The following is a 19925-nucleotide window of genomic DNA, read 5'->3' on the forward strand; positions in this document are numbered from 1 at the left end:
CCAAACCTGAGGTTGAGAACCTACCCCAGGCAGCTCCCTTTCCAATTCCTAACCCTCATCCGACTTTTCATGGTCTGATGCCTGATTGGGTGGAATGCTTGGAAACATGGAGCCAAGGACAAGATCAGCCGATGCCATTTAATGGTGACCGAAGCTTTTATTACCTGAGTAATGGGGGATCAGCAGACAGAATCTTGCCAATCTTGGTCTGCATAGTGGCTCGAAATGAGATTCAAGGCAGGACAGCCCTACATTAGATCACAGAAGTCGTCGCCGATGCGAGAATGCATAGCCTCCGCACCATTCGCCTAGAAGATGCTCGTGAGAGATCTGAGAGAGACCATGAAACCCTGCTGCAAGCACTGGCTGAATCACGAGCCGAAGTCATAGAACTCTGAGTACCCCAGAGGGTGTACGAAAGACACTTGCTTGATGTGGAACGCCAACTGGCTGAATTGAGAGTTCACTAGAGGGATGACCGTCGCCAATAGTAGATGCCTTACTTTATTTTCCTTGTTAAAAAGGAATCGTTTTCTGTCTATGCCCGATGTGGCATTTTCTATGAAACTATCTTGTACTGTAAGTACCTTAGTTAGGCCTTTATACTGTCAAGAACTATCTCCTCTGGATATGATGTAAGACCTGTTACAAGGTCATTTTCCCGAACTTTTACGTCGTGAATATCAATGATATTGACAGTCGGCTAACTTCTGCGTCATTTTCTTTATTCAAATACTCTCATCATACTTTCATTTGAGTATACCTGAAACATGCTTTAGTCAAGTCATTGGACTATAGCAATTTAGCTCCGGAGACATTTCTAAGTCTCTTTTAGTGGCTAGATCATGTTATTCACCAACCAACGATACCTCGGCTCGAACGACAAACATCTTGATACCATTCTACGAACCTACTTCCACTCAGTACTAGGACTGCATCATTGGGATGTAGGTCAAACCTTCGCGAACATACTTCCAATCTGTACTAGAACTGCATCATAAGGATGTAGGTCAAACTGTCGAGAACATACTCTTACTCTTTACTTGAACAATCGATGTACATCTAGGGTCAATCGGAATCGCTCACAAAATCCTTATCTTTCGTGTTACAGAATCATGTTGTCATCCGGAAACAATCAGCCGAACAACGAAACCCCGGCTTTTCCTATGGACACCTCTACTTTCCAAGCAGTAGTTACAACTGTCGTGATGGCTGCCGTGACAGCTGTCCTTGCAAACCGTAACACTATCAACCCAAACAATACCGACTGTGGGATTGAAGATTCCGATTGTAGTATCAATCTAGGAAACCAACAAATGGTAAGAGTCACAGGCTCGCGAAGCCATAACTCAGAATTCAAGAAACAGAAGCGTCAAGCCCAAGAGGGAGGCAAGCAATATAAGGGAACGCTTCCGAAGTGTAGCAAGTGTAGCTATCATCATAATGGATCTTGCCGGGTATTGCAATGTATCAATTGCAACAGACTAGGACACTGTGCCCGTTTCTGTGGAGCCACCGCTACTAGAGCCAGCTAGGGTTGCTATTATTGTTGTGAGTTTGGGCACTATAAAAGAAATTGCCTAAAGAGGGAGATCAAGGAAAGAACCCGCGTCCCCTTAAGTCCTACTCAACACTTCAATTCCACTACCGATGCTGGCACTAGCCAGATATGTCATTTATGTGGAGAGATGGGACATCTCAAGAAGGACTGTCCAATAACAAAGAACTCGGGCACATATGGGAAGATTCTCAGGATCACAGCTGCAGGAGAACCTACTCCGGACCCACGTTAATGTAATTAAGGCGTTTTATTGTAACAGACTTATAGACCATCCAATACTAGTGAAACTAGAGTCTTACCTTTTGCGAGATCGCGTCAGTATAGGGATGCTCGTGCTGCGTATACTTGTCTTTTGTAGTATACCTTATCCGCTACAATAGTCTTGTAGTAAGTCTAAAGTACTGTAACTCTGTGATGGTTGCACGGTTCTGTTTTGTTTGTAACGCCTTATGTTCAAATCTAATGTCTTTAGGTTTCCTTATGATTCTGACATTATCATACAACTAGATTCAATTTGATCCGCCCAATACCAGCCTCATACGTACGTCTCTTTCTTCGAAATCACCTTTCCAGCGAAGCCAGCATATTAGAACACCGAAGTACTCATGCATGGAGTTCCTCATAGTTCTTTTCCTTCCGAAGAAATCCCCAAAGTACCACTCGTACAGTACATCAAGTCCAATGCAAAGATCCATACGGTTGATCTGTTGCTGAAGAATGTATACATACGGGTGATATATAATCAAGGTTCTAAAGGTTTAGAATTGATGATTCCACTTTAACTTCATTTCCTCATTGGGATGAAAACGTAAAGAACAATCAGTTATTCAACTATCTTTTCAATGTTAATTATATACGATTCATATACATGAGATTGTGAGTTGAACCATGTATGAATTCTAATATGAACTTCAGGACGGAGAACTGCCCAAGACTACGAGTAATCGCATCGTCATGTGAACAAACATAGAACCCAGTATGACTCCTGTAACCAGATCGCCCTACAGTCTAAACACCTACGAAGATACAAGAACAGTCCGGACAACTTAGCAAACTACTCAGCAATACAATTGGAAGACCAGGCTTCTCACCATGGAGAGCTCCGGCCTTATTCTTCCAGAAGTCGACGGATTGCATCATACGTACCTCGACTATCGAGGACTCCGTCAAAATATCCATTAGAAATCATTACCTCTACCTCGCATAGATGAATCGGTTGAGCAAACGCAAGGAACGAGTTACCTTTCAGAAATGGACCGAGATCCAAATATCAGCAGTTTCAAGTGTTAGGGAACGATGTCCTGAAGACTACCCTCCGAACTCGATGCGAACACTTCAAGTCCGTAGTGATACCCCTTGGATAGGACCAATACGCCCATAATATTCATGAGCTTAAAGAGTAGGGTACGCCATTCTTACCTAGATCAGCTCGTCATTCTCCTTGTAATGACTTACTTATCTATCCTCATATTAAGAAGGAACCCATGGAAACATTACCTTCAGAGGAACTTCGCGAAGTTCTCTAAACACGAGTTTTGGAATTTAAGAGTCAGATTCCTAAGACACACTATTAGTGATTTGGGAATTCTTGAGTACACTTTCAATTTATCAAAACCGTTGACGATTTGTGTAACAGCCCAAAAACCAGGTACCCTTCTATTTATCCCTTCATCTTTGTTATGTTCTCTTTTTAGGGTTGCATGATTTGCGAGTACGCTGGGCGTACAAGAGGTACGTTGCGCATACTCGTGCGCTTCATTTGGACGCATTCACCCTCAGGTATGCTGGGCATACCCAAGGTTACGCGGGGCGTAACCGGTCCAGACCTAAAAACCCTAATTCATTTGGAGGGCTATAAAAGGAATGTGTGGCTCGACTTCTCAGCCACCATCCCTCAGAAAGAAACCCTAAAGAGAGTGTGCAACCGTTCTTAGGCCATTTGTGAGTATTCTAAGCTTGGTGTTGCCATTTCTAGGTAGCAAAGGAGAAGAGGAGCTCATTGGGGAAGGCTAGAAGTGGTACTCAAGTGTAGATCTGAGCTTAGCAAAGGTTGAGGCTTCATTTCAAGGTAAAAAGCTCGGATCTTGTTCTATAGTTCTTGTAATATGCTTCATGTACAATTTTCTAGGGTTTTAGTCCCAAAGGTGGAGACTTTTGAGCAAATGGTCTCCATAAGCATAGAGCCTTCGTATTTCTGGTCTAGTTGAGTTGTAGACTCATAAAAATGCAATCTTGGTCGTGAACATTGCACCATGCATGAGATCTAGGTCTTTGAGTTGGATCAGAGAGATGTTATGAAGTGTTGGAGCCTTTACAACCATGCCAAGGCTTCAAGGTCTCGACTTTATGGGTATAGACGCATAAACTAAGCCGGATCAAGAAGTTGGAGTAATGGCTTAACCGATTAAGACCAGAAATGATGTATGCTAAAGTATGATGGTTACGCTGGGTGTAACTTCCAGTACGTGCAGCGTACTGGGTGGAGACCCCGATCCATGGGTTGGCGATGCACGCCCCGCATACATCAAGCAGTACGCCCCGCGTACTCGTAGGGTTGACTTTTGTTGACTTTTTAGGGTTTTGGTCAACATGAAGACTTTGGGTCAAGAAGGGGTAAAATGGTCTTTTACCCTCTGAGGATGATGATAAGGGTTAAAGTTTAGCTGTGGAAGTCTTGATTATTAAATGATATTTTTTATGATTAGGCGAGGTAGAGTCGTCGTTGGGTTTTGGAGATAGCGAGTACGCGAGATCTTAGACTTTCCACGAGGTGAGTCTTGTCACTATACATTAACTTGAGTGGTATTCTGGTTTGGCCAGAGGGTCTTATGTGCTATTTATGAGATTGTATGCTATGTGTTATTTGTACGTTGTATGACTATATAGACCAGACCGGAGGGTCCAACGATCCAGAACGGGCCAGAGGGCCCAATGAGCTATGACTGGACCAGAGGGTCCGACGATCTGCGGGACTGGAGGGTCCTACTGAGACATCTTGACCAGAGGGTCGGGTTTAGCCTCGAGTGGTGTATTTGTGGTATGTGGTATTTTGGGGAACTCACTAAGCATTATGCTTACAGTTGTTGTCTTTGATGTCTCAGGTACCAGCGAGGACCGTGGGAAGGCGACGGCTTGACTCGTACACACTCACACCGATGGAGTTCACATTTGAGAGATCTTGGGAATTTGTTTTGAAAACACTGTTGTTTCCGATTTGAAATTATGATATGATATACATTTGGTGGTTTTAAAACTTAAAAATTTAATTGGAATTTTACGTTGTTACAAGTTGGTATCAGAGCCTTGGTTTGAGGGATTCGGATGCACCTTCGGGCGTATTTGAACTCGAACCGAGGATTTGAGAAATTTTACAACCAAAACTGCAAATTTTCTAACAAGAAAAAGAAGTTTTGGAAACGAGCAGAGTGGATGGTGTGTACGGTCAGCGAGCGCCCGAACGGTGAATCCCCAAAATACCCTTACATTATATGTTATGAGTTATGAGATATTATTTTATGCATGATAGAGAGGCTAGGTATTCCTATAATGACTAGAGTGGCCTAATTTGTGATGCCTTAGCCTAGGAGATTACTGCTGCTATGAGATACTTTGAGAGTGAGTAGGTAGCAGTGAGGAGCTCATGATAGGTCTACTGAGGGTAGCTAATGCATAGCGAGAGTAGAGTATTTACGAATTGGGATCCTAGGAGGAGGACTTGGATTGTATATTGATTCAATGTGGACAATAGTATTGGGCCCGTACTATTGAAAACACCGGATTGGTGCGCAGTCCAAGTAAGAATCCTTGGGGGTACCAGGAGTGAGGGTGTTTGGGTTATCGAGCGTGAGAATACTCGAGAGTATCCCTAATATTTCTTATGTTGTGTTTCAGAAGTTGATCATGGTCGGGACACGCCATAACCCCGAGAGCAATGGGGTGAGCGACGAGGAGATCCGTCGGATCATCCATGAGGAGGTGGCTGCTGCCATCAGAGCCGAGATTCCGGAGATGTTTGGGTCTATTAAGACCACACTGATCGAGACGTTTGACGAGCGTTATGCTGCCTTGACTGATGCAGCTCTTGCTGCAGCCACAACAGTTGTTGCTGCTGCAAGACCGCAGGGTGGTGATTCGTTGCTGTACCGAGAGTTCAGCAACACGAAATCACCAGAGTTCGATGGTACGCAGGACCCGATCGCCGCTATGAGGTGGATCTCAGACATGGAGGGGTGTTTCTATACATGCTCGTGTCCGGAGCACTTGAGGGTGCGTTTCGCACTCAACCACCTTCGCTTGGGTGCGAAGGTTTGGTGGAAATTCATGACCGCGAGCTATTCTACAGCTGAACTGACTGTAGTGAACTGGGAGAGGTTTACTGCGATGTTTCGTGACGAGTATGTTCCCCATGTGGAGAGGGAACGTTTAGCTCAGGAGTTTCTGACCCTCAAGCAGGGGATAGAGTCGGTGACAGTGATTACGATGATGTTTCATGAGCGGGCACTGTTTTTCTTGGAGTTGGTGTCCACTGAGCAGGCTCGCATGAGCCGTTATCTGAGTATTTTGAGGAGGGATATCCGTGAGTTCATGGCGAACTCAACTTACCAGACATTTGCCGAGCTCCAGGCAAATGCCAGGAAGAGGGAGATCGAGCTTGAGACACAGGCGAGGGAGGAGACTGAGTTGCAGAGGGGTGATCGACGACCGGTGCAGTCGCAGCCGGCCGCCAAGCGGGCAAAGCACGCTGATTCGAGGATAGGCAGTTCGAGGGGCCGCACTTGTGGGAAGTGCGGCAAGAGCCATGATGGGCCGTGCAAGACTGGGGTATGCTACAAATGCGAGAATGAAGGACATTTTGTGAGGGACTGTCCGAAAGGGTTCTCGGTTTGCTTCCATTGCAACCAGACCGACCATTGGAAGGCCGAGTACCCCCAGCTTCAGAGGTCAGTGCAGGGATCTGCACCTGCGGTTCGAGCTGCTGAGACCCGGCCAGTGAAGGTCGAAACACCGAAGGGTAGGGGGAGAGCCTTCCAGCTGACTGCGGAGGAGGTCCGCGCAGCACCTGACGTCGTGGCGGGTATGTAATCATTATCTATTTTATGTTGAGTTTATGCTATTGTAATTGCTATATGTTATGCGTAGGTACTTTTCTTGTGAGTTCTGTACCTGCATTGGTTTTATTCGACTCGGGTGCGAGTCGGTCTTTCATATCTTTGGCTTTTAGTCGGCACATTAGTATTCCGAGGGAGGCGTTGATTCGACCTCTGTGGGTTTCCATTGCAGATGAGCGTGAGGTATGTGCTACCGAGGTGATACGTGGATGCATGCTGGAGATCTTCGGGGTGGAGTTCCCGATTGATTTGATTCCGATCGCTATGGGGGATGTTTGTGTCATAATAGGAATGGATTGGTTGAGCTGTTTTGGGGCTGTCATAGATTGCAAGCATTAATTGGTGACGATCCAAGATCTTAGTGGGGGAGCGCTGACGGTTTACGGCGAGGGGAATCGTGGTGGTTCGGTTTTCTGTTCGGCCGCTAGAGCGAGGCGGAGTTTGCAGCAGGGCTGCAAGGGGTTCGTAGCCTATGTGACAGATGTGCGAGAGGCCGCCGGGAGGCCATGTTTAGTAGATGAGATGCCGATAGTGCGTGAGTTCCCGGACATGTTTCCCGAGGAGTTGCCGGGTGTGCCTCCCGAGAGGCAAGTGGAGTTTCGTATCGATTTGGTTCCCGGGGCTGCGCCTATTGCCAAGGCCCCGTATCGGCTAGCACCGCCAGAGATGCAGGAGTTATCCTCACAGCTGCAAGAGCTGTTGGGGAAAGGGTTCATCCGTCCCAGTAGCTCTCCTTGGGGAGCGCCGATCCTTTTTGTCAAGAAAAAGGATGGTTCACACCGGATGTGCATTGATTACCGGGAGTTGAACAAGTTGACGGTCAAGAACCGTTATCCGTTACCGAGGATCGACGATCTATTCGATCAGTTGCAGGGGGCGTCTTGGTTCTCCAAGATTGACTTGAGATCGGGATATCACCAAATGAGAGTTAGGGATGAGGATATCCAGAATACGGCGTTTAGGACTCGTTACGGGCATTACGAGTTCATGGTGATGCCATTCGGGCTCAGCAATGCACCAGCGGCGTTCATGGATCTCATGAACAGGGTGTGTAGGCCGATGTTGGATCGTTCGGTGACTGTTTTCATTGATGACATCCTGGTGTATTCGAGGACTAGAGAGCAGCATGCGAAACATTTGAGGGAGCTCCTCGGAATTTTGAGATCAGAGAGGCTCTTTGCCAAATTCTCCAAGTGTGATTTCTGGTTACGGGAAGTCCAGTTTTTAGGGCATCTCGTTAACCAGAACGGGATATTGGTTGACCCAGCCAAGATTGAGGCTGTGATGAGTTGGGAGGTGTCGAGGTCACCTACAGAGATCAGGAGCTTCTTGGGGCTGGCAGGCTACTATAGGAGATTTATCAGAGATTTCTCCAAGATCGCCGTGCCACTTACCAAGTTGACCCGGAAGGGTGTTACTTTCTCATGGGGTCCGGAGCAGCAAACCTCGTTTGAGACCCTTCGTCAGATATTGTGCGAAGCTCCTGTACTCGCACTACCGGAAGGGATGGAGGATTTCGTGGTGTATTGTGATGCTTTGATATTAGGGATGGGAGCGGTGTTGATGCAGTTGAAGCCTCATGAGACAAGATATCCCACCCACGATTTGGAGTTGGGGGCTGTAGTGTTTGCCCTCAACATCTGGCATCACTATCTGTATGGGGTTCGGTGTACGATATACACTGACCACAAGAGCTTAAAGTACTTGATGGATCAGCCAAACCTGAATATGCGCCATAGGAGATGGTTGGATGTGGTGAAGGATTATGATTGTGAGATCCTGTACCACCCAGGCAAGGCTAATGTCGTAGCCGACGCTCTGAGCCGTAGGTCGGAGAGCGCCCCGATACGAGACATTTGTATGAGGTTGACAGTGATGACTCCGGTATTGGACACCATCCGAGGGGCCCAGGCTGAGGCTGTGAGACCAGAGAACCGAAAGCGGGAGCGGGTCGTTGGGCAGGTGTCGGAGTTCGTTACCGATAGTCGGGGGCTCATGACGTTTCAGGGTCGGATTTGGGTACCGTTTGTGGGCGGGACGCATACCATTTTGATGGAGGAGGTGCATCGATCGAAGTTCTCGATCCATCCCGAGGCTACCAAGATGTATTTGGACCTAAAGAAAGAGTATTGGTGGCCCTGTATGAAGAGGGATGTTGCTTGGTTCGTCGAGAGGTGCCTAACTTGTCGCCAAGTTAAGGCCGAGCACCAGCGTCCGCATGGTAAGCTGCAGCCGTTGGAGATTCCCGAGTGGAAGTGGGAACAGATTACCATGGATTTTATCACCAAATTGCCAAGTACTGCGAGAGGAGTCGATGCAATTTGGGTGATTGTGGACAGGTTGACGAAGAGTGCTCATTTTCTTGCTATCAGTTAGAGCTCTTCTGCTAAGAGGTTGGCGAAGTTGTATGTGAGGTAGGTGGTATCGCGGCATGGGGTTCCATTGTCGATCGTTTCGGATCAAGACGTGTGATTTACTTCCAGATTTTGGAAGAAGTTCCACGAGGAGTTAGGTACGAGGCTGCATTTCAGTACCGCATACCACCCGCAGACGGACGGACAGAGCGAGCGGACGATTCAGACGCTTGAGGATATGCTCCGAGCATGTGTTTTGGATTTTGAAGGGAGTTGGGACACCTATCTACCCTTCGCAGAGTTTTCGTACAACAACAACCATCATTCGAGCATTGGTATGCCACCTTTTGAGCTGTTGTATGGGAGGAGGTGTCGCACCCCCATCTGTTGGGGAGAGGTGGGGCAACGGGTAATGGGTAGCACAGAGATTGTACTCCAGATGACCGACCAGATACAGTAGGTCAGGCAGAGATTGTTGACCGTGCAGAGTCGCTATAAGAGATATGCGGACAGGAGTCGGTCCGAGCTCGAGTTTCAGGTTGGTGACCTTGTGCTCCTAAAGGTCTTTCCTTGGAAAGGAGTGATACGATTCAGAAAGAGGGGCAAGTTGGGACCCCGATACATTGGACCCTTCAGGGTAATTGCTAGGGTAGGCAGGGTAGCCTACCAGTTGGACCTACCTGCTGAGTTGGGACAGATCCATGACACCTTTCATGTTTCTCAGTTGAGGAAATGCATTGCCGACGAGTCGGCCGTGGTGCCTTTGGATGATATTCAGGTGGATGCAGGCCTGAATTATGTGGAAAGGCCAGTGGCGATCAGGGATTGAAGCATTAAGGTTCTGAGGAACAAGGAAGTACCCTTGGTACAAGTGCAGTGGCAACATCGGAAGGGGTCCGAGCTGACATGGGAGCCCGAGGCTGAGATGCGGGATCAGTATCTGGGGTTGTTTTCGGTATGAGACTTCGGGGACGAAGTCTGGTTCTTGTGGGGGAGAATTATAACACCCCGAAAACCAGGTACCGTTCTATTTATCCCTTCATCTTTGTTATGTTCTCTTTTTAGGTTTGCATGATTTGAGAGTACGATGGGCGTACAAGAGGTACGCTGTGTGAACTCATGCGCTTCATTTGGACGCGTTCACCCTCAGGTATGCTGGGCGTACCCAAGGTTACGCGGGGCGTAACCGGTCCATACCTAAAAACCCTAATTCATTTGGAGGGCTATAAAAGGAATGTGTGGCTCGACTTCTCAGCCACCATCCCTCAGAAAGAAACCCTAAAGAGAGTGTGCAACCGTTCTTAGGCCATTTGTGAGTATTCTAAGCTTGGTGGTGCCATTTGTAGGTAGCAAAGGAGAAGAGGAGCTCATTGGGGAAGGCTAGAAGTGGTACTCATGTGTAGATCTGAGCTTAGCAAAGGTTGAGGCTTCATTTCAAGGTAAAACGCTCGGATCTTGTTCTATAGTTCTTGTAATATGCTTCATGTACCATTTTCTAGGGTTTTAGTCCCAAAGGTTGAGACTTTTGAGCAAATGATCTCCATAAGCTTACATCAAGCAGTACGCCCCGCGTACTCGTAGGGTTGACTTTTGTTGACTTTTTAGGGTTTTGGTCAACATGAATACATATATCTCGCAATGGGGCGCTCTCTGCCCTACGGCTCAGTGCATCGGCTACAACATTAGCCTTGCCCGGGTGGTACAGGATCTCACAATCATAATCCTTGACCACGTCCAACCACCTCCTCTGTCTCATATTTAGGTTGGGCTGATCCATCAAATGCTTCAAGCTTTTGTGGTTCGTGTATATCGTACACCGAACCCCGTACAGGTAGTGTCACCAGATCTTGAGAGCGAACACTACCGCTCCCAGCTTCAAATCGTGAGTGGGATATCTCGACTCATGAGGCTTAAGCTGCCTCGATGCATATGATATCACATTCCCCCTCTGCATAAACCCTTCCCCAACAGCTCTTGAAGCTGCGAGGATAACTCCTGCGTCTCCGGAGGCGCAAGGCGATACGGCGCCTTAGCGATAGGCGCAGCTCCTGGAACCAACTCAATACTGAACTCTACCTACCTCTCCGGGGGCACACCCGACAAGTCCTCTGGAAACACATCCGGAAACTCACGCACTATCAGGACATCATCAACTGACTTCGGTCTCTCAATATCAACCCTCGCATCCATCACATATGCCACAAAACCTCTACAGCCCTGCTGTAGGCTCTGTCTCGCCCTGTCGGCCGAACAAAATGCTGACCCCGTACGTGTACCCTCGCGGTCTACACCGTAAGAACACCCCCACTAGGGTCTCGAATCGTCACCAATTGACGCTCGCAGTCTATCACAGCTCCATATCGGCTCAACCAATCCATACCTACTATCACACACACATCCCCCATCGCAATCGGAATCAAATCTATCGGAAACTCCACTCCGAATATCTCAAGGACACATCCTCGAATCACATCCGAAGCGTACACTGCTCGCTCATCAGCTATGGAAACTCACAGAGGCCGATCCAATACCTCTCGACGGACACTCATATGCTGACTAAATGCTATGGAAACAAACGAACGACTCACACCCGAGTCAAATAATACCAACGCCGGCACAGAACTCACAAGAAAAGTACTTACGTATATCATCAATAAGCATAAAATCTTAACACAAATAAAAGATGAAAAGAAAATACATACCAGCCACAACAACGGGCGTCGCGCAGACCTCCTCCACGGTCAACTGAAACACTCTCCCACAAGCCCTCGGAGCCTCGGCCATCACCGGCCGAACCTCGGTAACCCTAGTAGCAGGTGCAGATCCCTGCGCTGATCCCTGAAGAAGCTGCGGGCACTCGGCCTTCCGATGGTCGTTCTAGTTGCAATGAAAGCAAACCGAGAATCCCTTGGGGCAATCCCTCGCGATATGCCCCTCCTTCCCACACTTGTAGCATACCCCAACCCTGCACGACCCCTCATGGCTCTTACCACACTTCCCACAAGTGCGGCCCTTCGCGACCCCAAATGTCGAATCAGCGGGTCTAGCCCGCTTGGCTGTCGGTTGAGACTGAGCCGACCGCCGATCCATCCTCTGAGACTCAGCCTCCTCCCTGGCCTGAGTCTCTATCTCGATCTCCCTCTTCCGGGCATTTTCCTAGAGCTCAGCAAATGTCCGTTAAGTCGAGTTTGCCGCGAACTCCCGAATATCTCTCCTCAGAACACCCAGATAACGGCTCATACGAGCCTGCTTAGTCAACACCTGCTCAGGGCAAAACATCGCCCTCTCATGGAACTTCCTGGTGATGACTGTCACCGAATCAGTACCCTGCTTGAGGGTCAAGAAATACTGGATCAACCATTCCCTCTCTACTAGGGGAACATACTCCTCTCGGAACATAGCGGTGAACCTCTCCCAGGTCACCTCAGAAATCTCAGCCAAAGTAAAGTTTGTCGTCACGAACTTCCACCAATCCTTCACTCCTAGGCAGAGCTGGTTCAAGGCGAACCGAAGCCTCAAGTGCTCTGGAAAAGAGCATGTATAGAAACATCCCTCGATGTCAGAGATCCATCTCATAGCGGCAATCGGGTCCTGCGTCCCATCAAACTCTGGTGGCTTCATGTTGCTGAACTCCCGAAACAACAACGAGTCACCTCCCTGAGGTCTGGCAGCAGCAACAGCAGCAGTAGCTACAGCTGCAGCAGCCTCAGTCAACGCTGCGTACCGCCCATCAAAAGTCTCAATCAATGTGGTCTTGATGTCCCCAAACATCTCAGGAATCTTAGCCCGGATGGCAGCAGCCACCTCTTCATGAATCAACCGACGGATCTCCTCGTCGCTGACACCACTGGTCTCAGGTGTGTGTCGAGTCCCAACCATGATGCCTATGAAATACAACAAAAATTATCAGAGATTCGATCGAACATGCTCATACTCGATGAACCAACCCTACTTGTCCTCTGTCGTCCAAAAGATTCTTACTTGAAATGCCCACTGATCCGGTGTCTTCAGTAGTACGGGCCCAATACTATTGACCACACCGCATCAGCATTCACTTCAAGTCCTCCTCCTTGGATCTTGGATTACAAGTACTCTATTCTCGTGAGCTCCTAACTGCTATCACTCGCCCTCAAAGCATCTCAGCAGCAGAAAACTCCTAGGCTAAGGCATCACAAATCAGGCCACACTAGTCCTAATATGTATACTTAGCCTACACTAGCATGCATAATACAACATATCTCGTAACACATAAAGTAAGGGTACTTTTGGGGAATTCGTCGTTCGGGCGCTGGCTGATCGTACACACGGCTCTGCTCTGTTTGTCTCAGAACTCTTTTACTCTTTTAAAAAATTTAACTTCATTATAAAAATTTTCCTCAATTCCTCAGTTTGAGTTCAGATACGCCCGAAGATGCATCCAAATCCCTCAAACCAAGGCTCTGATACCAACTTGTAACAACGTAAATTTTCAAAACAATTTTTCATTTTCAACACATTCATTTACTCACAAAATAACACCAAACATATCATATCAAATGTATTTTTCACAAAAACATCTCCCCAGAATCCAAAACATAAACTCTTCAAGTGTGTACGGATTACGTCGGCGCCTTCCCGCGCTCATCATTGGTACCTGAAACACATCACACAACAACTGTAAGCATAAATGCTTAGTGAGTTCCCCAAAACACCGCATACAACACATACGCCACACAATGCTATAATACGACCCTCCGGTCGATGTGTCTCAGCGGGACCCTGCAGTCCGGTAGCTCGTTGGACCCTCTGGTCCAGACATAGCTCGTTGGGCCCTCCGGCCCGGTCTGTATCGTTGGACCCTTAGGTCCGGTCTATAACTGATGGGTTTTGAGCATTCTAACACTTCCTAAGTGTACATGCAACCCTAATAACCTTGGATCTATGTTTGTCTAATTATCATGCAAAGTTGAATTCCAAGGTTATATTCCTATCTAGCATACATGGGGAACAATTTTAACTTGAATCATAGATAGAATAACTTACCTTGTTGTTGCTTGTGTTCCTTGAAACCTTGTGAGCCTAGCACCCCAAGTGTGATGCCTCAAATGCTTCACACAACACCAAATGCTCTTGGAAAGACTCTTGAGATAACACACACTTCTCAAAATCGGCCAAGCCCTCTAGTTTCTTAGTAGTCCCGATTTTGGTGGAGAATATGCTTCTTATATAGTGTTGACACATCTAGGGTTACACCATGTAAACCCTAATGTGTCATGACTCTTCATTTCCATGACCCATGGGTTTGTAACTCCCATGGAGCATCCATGGAGTATCCTATGGGTAGAGCCAAACTTGATAATCCATGGAGCCTCTTAGCCCACTATACAAGATATGGATGATTTACATAATCAACCCATATATTTAATTAGTTATCCTTTGATCACTTAATTAATTCCAAATTAATTCTTTGATCAACTAATCAAATAATATTATTAATATATTAGAACTTATAATATATTAATAATCTCCAAGTGTTATTTCTCTCATTTAGTCTATCCAATTGCATGGTGCCATGCAACCCAAATGGACCATGCCGGGTCGGGTCAAATACAAGCCCGAAATAGTTATGGACTTAGACACCTTATCTAACAGTCTCCCACTTGGATAAGTCTAATAACTATATCTCTAGTACTTCAGGAACCGACCGGCAATCGTAGCTCTTTCAAGGTTTCTCGGAACTGAGAAGATGATAGTACGCCATTTAAGATAAGTGATCATATAATCCTCCGTTCTAGATATCGGCCGGACAAATACATGGAACATAGTCTTGCTTATTGTCCAGCATTTGTTTCCCGATTTCCGATTTGTTTGACATAGAACTTAATTGAACACATCAACTTAGTTCTGACCGGGCCCGGTACATGGGTCAAAACAAAATCATCGAGGGGCCCAGATATCAGCTTCTAATCCAAGAAGGAACAGATAAACTTCGACTCATATGTTTGTTCTACCACTCATTGAATTACACACAAAAGTACGTTTTATAACATCGAGTTACCAATGCGTTTTCGTACGATCAATGCATAACCAACTCGTAAGTAACAAATCATATCTCTAGGTTTGAAGACTTATATGATATTACCGTCTCACGATCACTCGAGATAGAATTCCATGAAGTGATTCCAGTGAGCGTGGGTTGAGTCCAATGCTCAGAACTTATGAGCACTCATGATTGTTGTAGCCTTGTCCAAGACCTCTACAACCAAACATGACAGTCTTGATTCATATCTACTTCCAACATATGACCGACTGTGGAGGTTTGAATAATATGTTATACCAAACAAAATTATTCTGGAAGTCAAAACATGCAAAAGAAATATAGTAAACGATCGACAAGAGATAGCAACACTTTACTCATAAATAAAACTCCTTTTATTCATCATCAAATGTCAATTACACTTTACAAATTTCTGGGTTATCTAACTACTAAAACTTATATCATCCTTCAGCCTTATGCTCCGAGCATGCTGGAGATGCTTAACCTTACTCAGTCCCTTCGTGAGGGGATCTGCAGGGTTCTCATCCGATGATACCCTCTTTGCCACGAGGAGTCCTTCTTCGATCCGATGTCTGATTAAATGGTATTTTCTGTCGATGTGTCTGGATCTCCCATGATCCCTTGGTTCCTTGGCTAAGGCAACAGCACTTTCACTATCACAGAAAATTTCCATTGGCTCTTTAATAGCTGGTACAACTCCAAGGTCTCCAATGAAGTTCTTCAGCCATATCGCTTCCTTTGCTGCTTCACTAGCTGCAATATACTCTGATTCACAAGTAGAATCTGCCACTGTCTCTTGCTTGGAACTCTTCCAAGAAATTGCTCCTCCATTTAGGGTAAAGACCCAGCCCGACTGAGAGCGGAAATTATCCCTATCAGTCTGAAAGCTAGCATCACTATACCCTACAACTCTCAAGTCATCCCTTCCACCAAGGGTAAGGACCCAGTCCTTAGTCCTCCGTAGGTACTTGAGGATATTCTTTACCGCAGTCCAGTGTGCCTTGCCAGGGTTCGCCTGATACCTGCTAACCATGCTCAAGGCAAAAGCTACATCGGGTCGAGTACACGTCATAGCATACATGATCGATCCTACAGCCGAAGCGTAAGGTGTTCGACTCATTTCTGCTATCTCAGCCTCAGTGCTAGGGCTTTGTGTCTTACTCAATCTGGTGTTACTCTGGATGGGTAACTCTCCTTTCTTGGAATCCTGCATGCTAAATCTCTTCAGCACCTTATCCAAGTAGGTACTCTGACTAAGTCCAATTAGTCTTTTACTCCGATCTCTCAAGATTCTTATCCCTAGAATATAGGCAGCTTCACCAAGGTCCTTCATAGCGAAACACTTCCCAAGCCAGGACTTTACTTCCTGCAGGGTTGGAATGTCGTTTCCTATGAGTAGTATGTCATCCACATACAATACCAAGAAGCTAACTATACTCCCACTAGCCTTGACATACACACAAGATTCATCTTCACTCCTAGAAAAGCCAAATTCCTTGACCTTTTCATCAAAGCAAAGATTCCATCTGCGAGGTGCTTGCTTCAATCCATAAATGGATTTCTCAAGCTTACACACTCTATTAGGGTACTCGTTGCTGACAAAACCCTCTGGCTGACTCATGTAAACATCTTCAGCCAACTTCCCATTAAGGAAAGCGGTTTTGACATCCATCTGCCATATTTCATAATCATGAAATGCAGCTATGGCTAACAGAACCCGAATAGACTTAATCTTGGCTACCGGAGAAAAGGTCTCATCATAGTCCACTCCAGGAATTTGAGAGAAGCCCTTTGCAACCAGTCTAGCCTTATAAGTGTGTACTTTACCATCCATGTCAGTCTTCTTCTTGAAGACCCATTTGCACCCTACTGTCTTACGACCTGGTACATTTTCAACCAAGTTCCAAACTTGATTGTCATACATGGATTGTATCTCGCTATCCATAGCCTCTTTCCATTTAGCAGACTCGGGGCCTGCCATGGCTTCCTCGTAGCTGTTAGGGTCATCTTGACTTACTAGTGTTTCATCACTAATAAGTGTCTCACCTTCTACAGTAATATGGAATCCATAGTAATGCTCAGGTGCACTCCTAACTCTCGTGGAACGTCTTAGAGGTACAGATTTGTCAATTGGCTCAACAGGAGTTTCCTCCTCAAGTTGAGGGCTGGAGTTTGAAGTTCCTTCACCGCTTGATTCTTGAATTTCTTCAAGATCAATTTGTCTCCCACTGTCTCCTTGGCTTATAAACTCTCTTTCTCGAAAGACTCTTCTTCTTGCTACAAAGACCACATTGTCACTAGGTCTGTAGAAGAGGTAACCAAAGGATCGCTGTGGGTAACCGATGAAAATACACCTCTCGCTTCGAGGTTCGAGCTTATCATGAGTCTCGCGTCTCACGAAAGCCTCGCAACCCCAAATCTTGATGTGGTCTAGTTTAGGTACTTTACCAGTCCACATCTCGTGAGGAGTTTTGGCAACTTTCTTTGTAGGGACTAGATTAAGAATATGGGCGGCAGTCTCTAAGGCATACCCCCAGAATGAGATTGGTAGCGAAGCTCGACTCATCATGGAACGAACCATTCAACTGTGGTGTCCTGGGAGGTGTCAATTGTGAGACTATCCCACATTCCCTTAGATAGTCGAGGAACTCTGAACTAAGATACTCACCACCACGATCGGATCGAAGCATCTTAATATTCCTGCCCAATTGATTCTCGACTTCCTGTTTAAATTCCTTAAACCTCTCGAAAGTCTCTGACTTATGCTTGATCAAGTAGACATATCCATATCTACTATAATCATCAGTAAAAGTCAAATAATAACGATTAGCATCCCTTGTGGCATGTTTGAATGGTCCACACACATCCGTGTGTATAAGGTCCAACAAACCTTCACCCCTCTCACATGAACCTGTGAAGGGTGACTTTGTCATTTTTCCAAGTAAGCATGATTCGCAACTATCATCTGACTTTAGGTCAAACGACTCCAAGACTCCATCCTTTTGGAGTTGGCCTATGCGTTTCTTGCTTATATGTCCAAGACGACAATGCCATAAAGATGCTTTATCCAAGTTATTATTAGTAGAATCAATACACAAAACATTATTTCCCAAGTTATCTACAACAGATACAGCTTCATACACACCATCACAAGGTAATGCTTTAAAATAAAAGACATTATTATAGAAAACATCTATAGAACCAACTTCATTATTAAATGAAAAGGTAAACCCTTGTTTGTACAAAGCATGAAAGGAAATAATATTTCTTGCCATTCCTGACGAATAACAACACTTATTCAAATCTAAACTAAACCCACTACTTAGCGATAAAGTATAAAACTCCAATCTTGGTAACAGGTATAGCTTTCCTATTCCCCATGATCAAGTTTATTCTTCCTTGCTCCACATCCTCACTTCTTCTTAGTCCCTGCAAGTCACAACAAATGTGAATACCACACCCGGTATCAAGGACCCAAGAATTAGAATGGGGTGAGTTATTAGAAATGATAGTGTAAATACCTGCATGGTTGGGTTTAACTTTCCCATCCTTCACTTCTTACTGGTATTTTGGGCAGTTCCGCTTCCAATGAGCTTTTTCATGGAAATAGAAGCATTCAGCCTCTTTTGGGTCAGAAGAAGGAGTAATGAAACCTTTCTTGGTTCCACTTGAAGAAGAGCCATCAAGGGTCCGAACCTTGGTACCCTTAGAAGAGCTCTTTCTCTTCCTCCCTCGACTTTTCCCGATTGCCAAAACCGGAGTAGAGTTTTGAGTAGGAGTGATAGCAACCGACTTCCCCTTAAGACCTGTTTCTGCGGTCTTGAGAAGTCCCTGAAGTTTGCTGAGGGTGACTTCTTCCTTGTTCATGTGATATGTCATGCGGAATTGATCATAGCACGATGGTAAGGAATGCAAAATAATATCTATTGCAAGATCCTCCGGGAAGTTCACATTAAGCTTCAGCAAACGATCCACATACCTTTGCATTTTCTGCATGTGGCTCGTGACGGATTCCCCGTCCTTCATCATGGTTGTTATCATGGAGCAGATGATCTCATACCTCTCTTGTCGTGCACTTTGATGGTATCTTTCTATCAAATCTTGGTGCATTTCATAAGGGTAAAAATCCTCATAAGACTTTTGGAGTTCCGCTGTCATCGTGGCCATCATGATGCAAGCCACTTTCGTAGCATCCCTTTCATGTGCCCGAAATTCAGCGATCTCCTGAGGAGTTGCAGTGGACTCATCAATCTCCTTAAGCTCCTTGTCAAGGACATATTCTTTGTCCTCGTAGCGGGTAATCATCCTGATGTTTCTGATCCACTCATTGAAGTTGGATCCATCAAAGGTGACTTTCCCACACAAGTTCATAAGGGTAAAGGAGCCATTAGGATTAGAGCCAGAAGCATTGTTGGAAGACATCTGAAGAGAAGGACAAGATTAGTTTAGATATAAGAGAGTTCTTAATAAAACACCCAAATGTAATATTAAGGCTAGGATCCAATCACAATATAATATAACTTAGAAGAGGTATGCCGTAATCTAAGCTATATCATATTTGAAAGGTAGGTGAATGACGATTCACCAATTTCCACCACGAAAACCGCAATATTTTAGTATTAGGTTTTTGAATGGTTCTTAGAAATTCCTAGATCCTTTGAGATTCAATGAACTTTTCAAAGGCATGTTTCAATCTCGAGTGTGCCCTCCAAGTTTTGTGACTGGGATACCGAGGATCACAAAACGAGGTGTGAAGTAACCATGCAAATCACTTGGTACCCTTAAAGTTTATCACTCAATCGATGTGCCGGTTAACCACACACGCTCCATCGATACTATAATAAACCCTAAGTCACCCTTTACCT

Source organism: Lactuca sativa, chromosome 1 (assembly GCF_002870075.4).
Source record: "Lactuca sativa cultivar Salinas chromosome 1, Lsat_Salinas_v11, whole genome shotgun sequence".
Classification (NCBI taxonomy): Eukaryota; Viridiplantae; Streptophyta; class Magnoliopsida; order Asterales; family Asteraceae; genus Lactuca; species Lactuca sativa.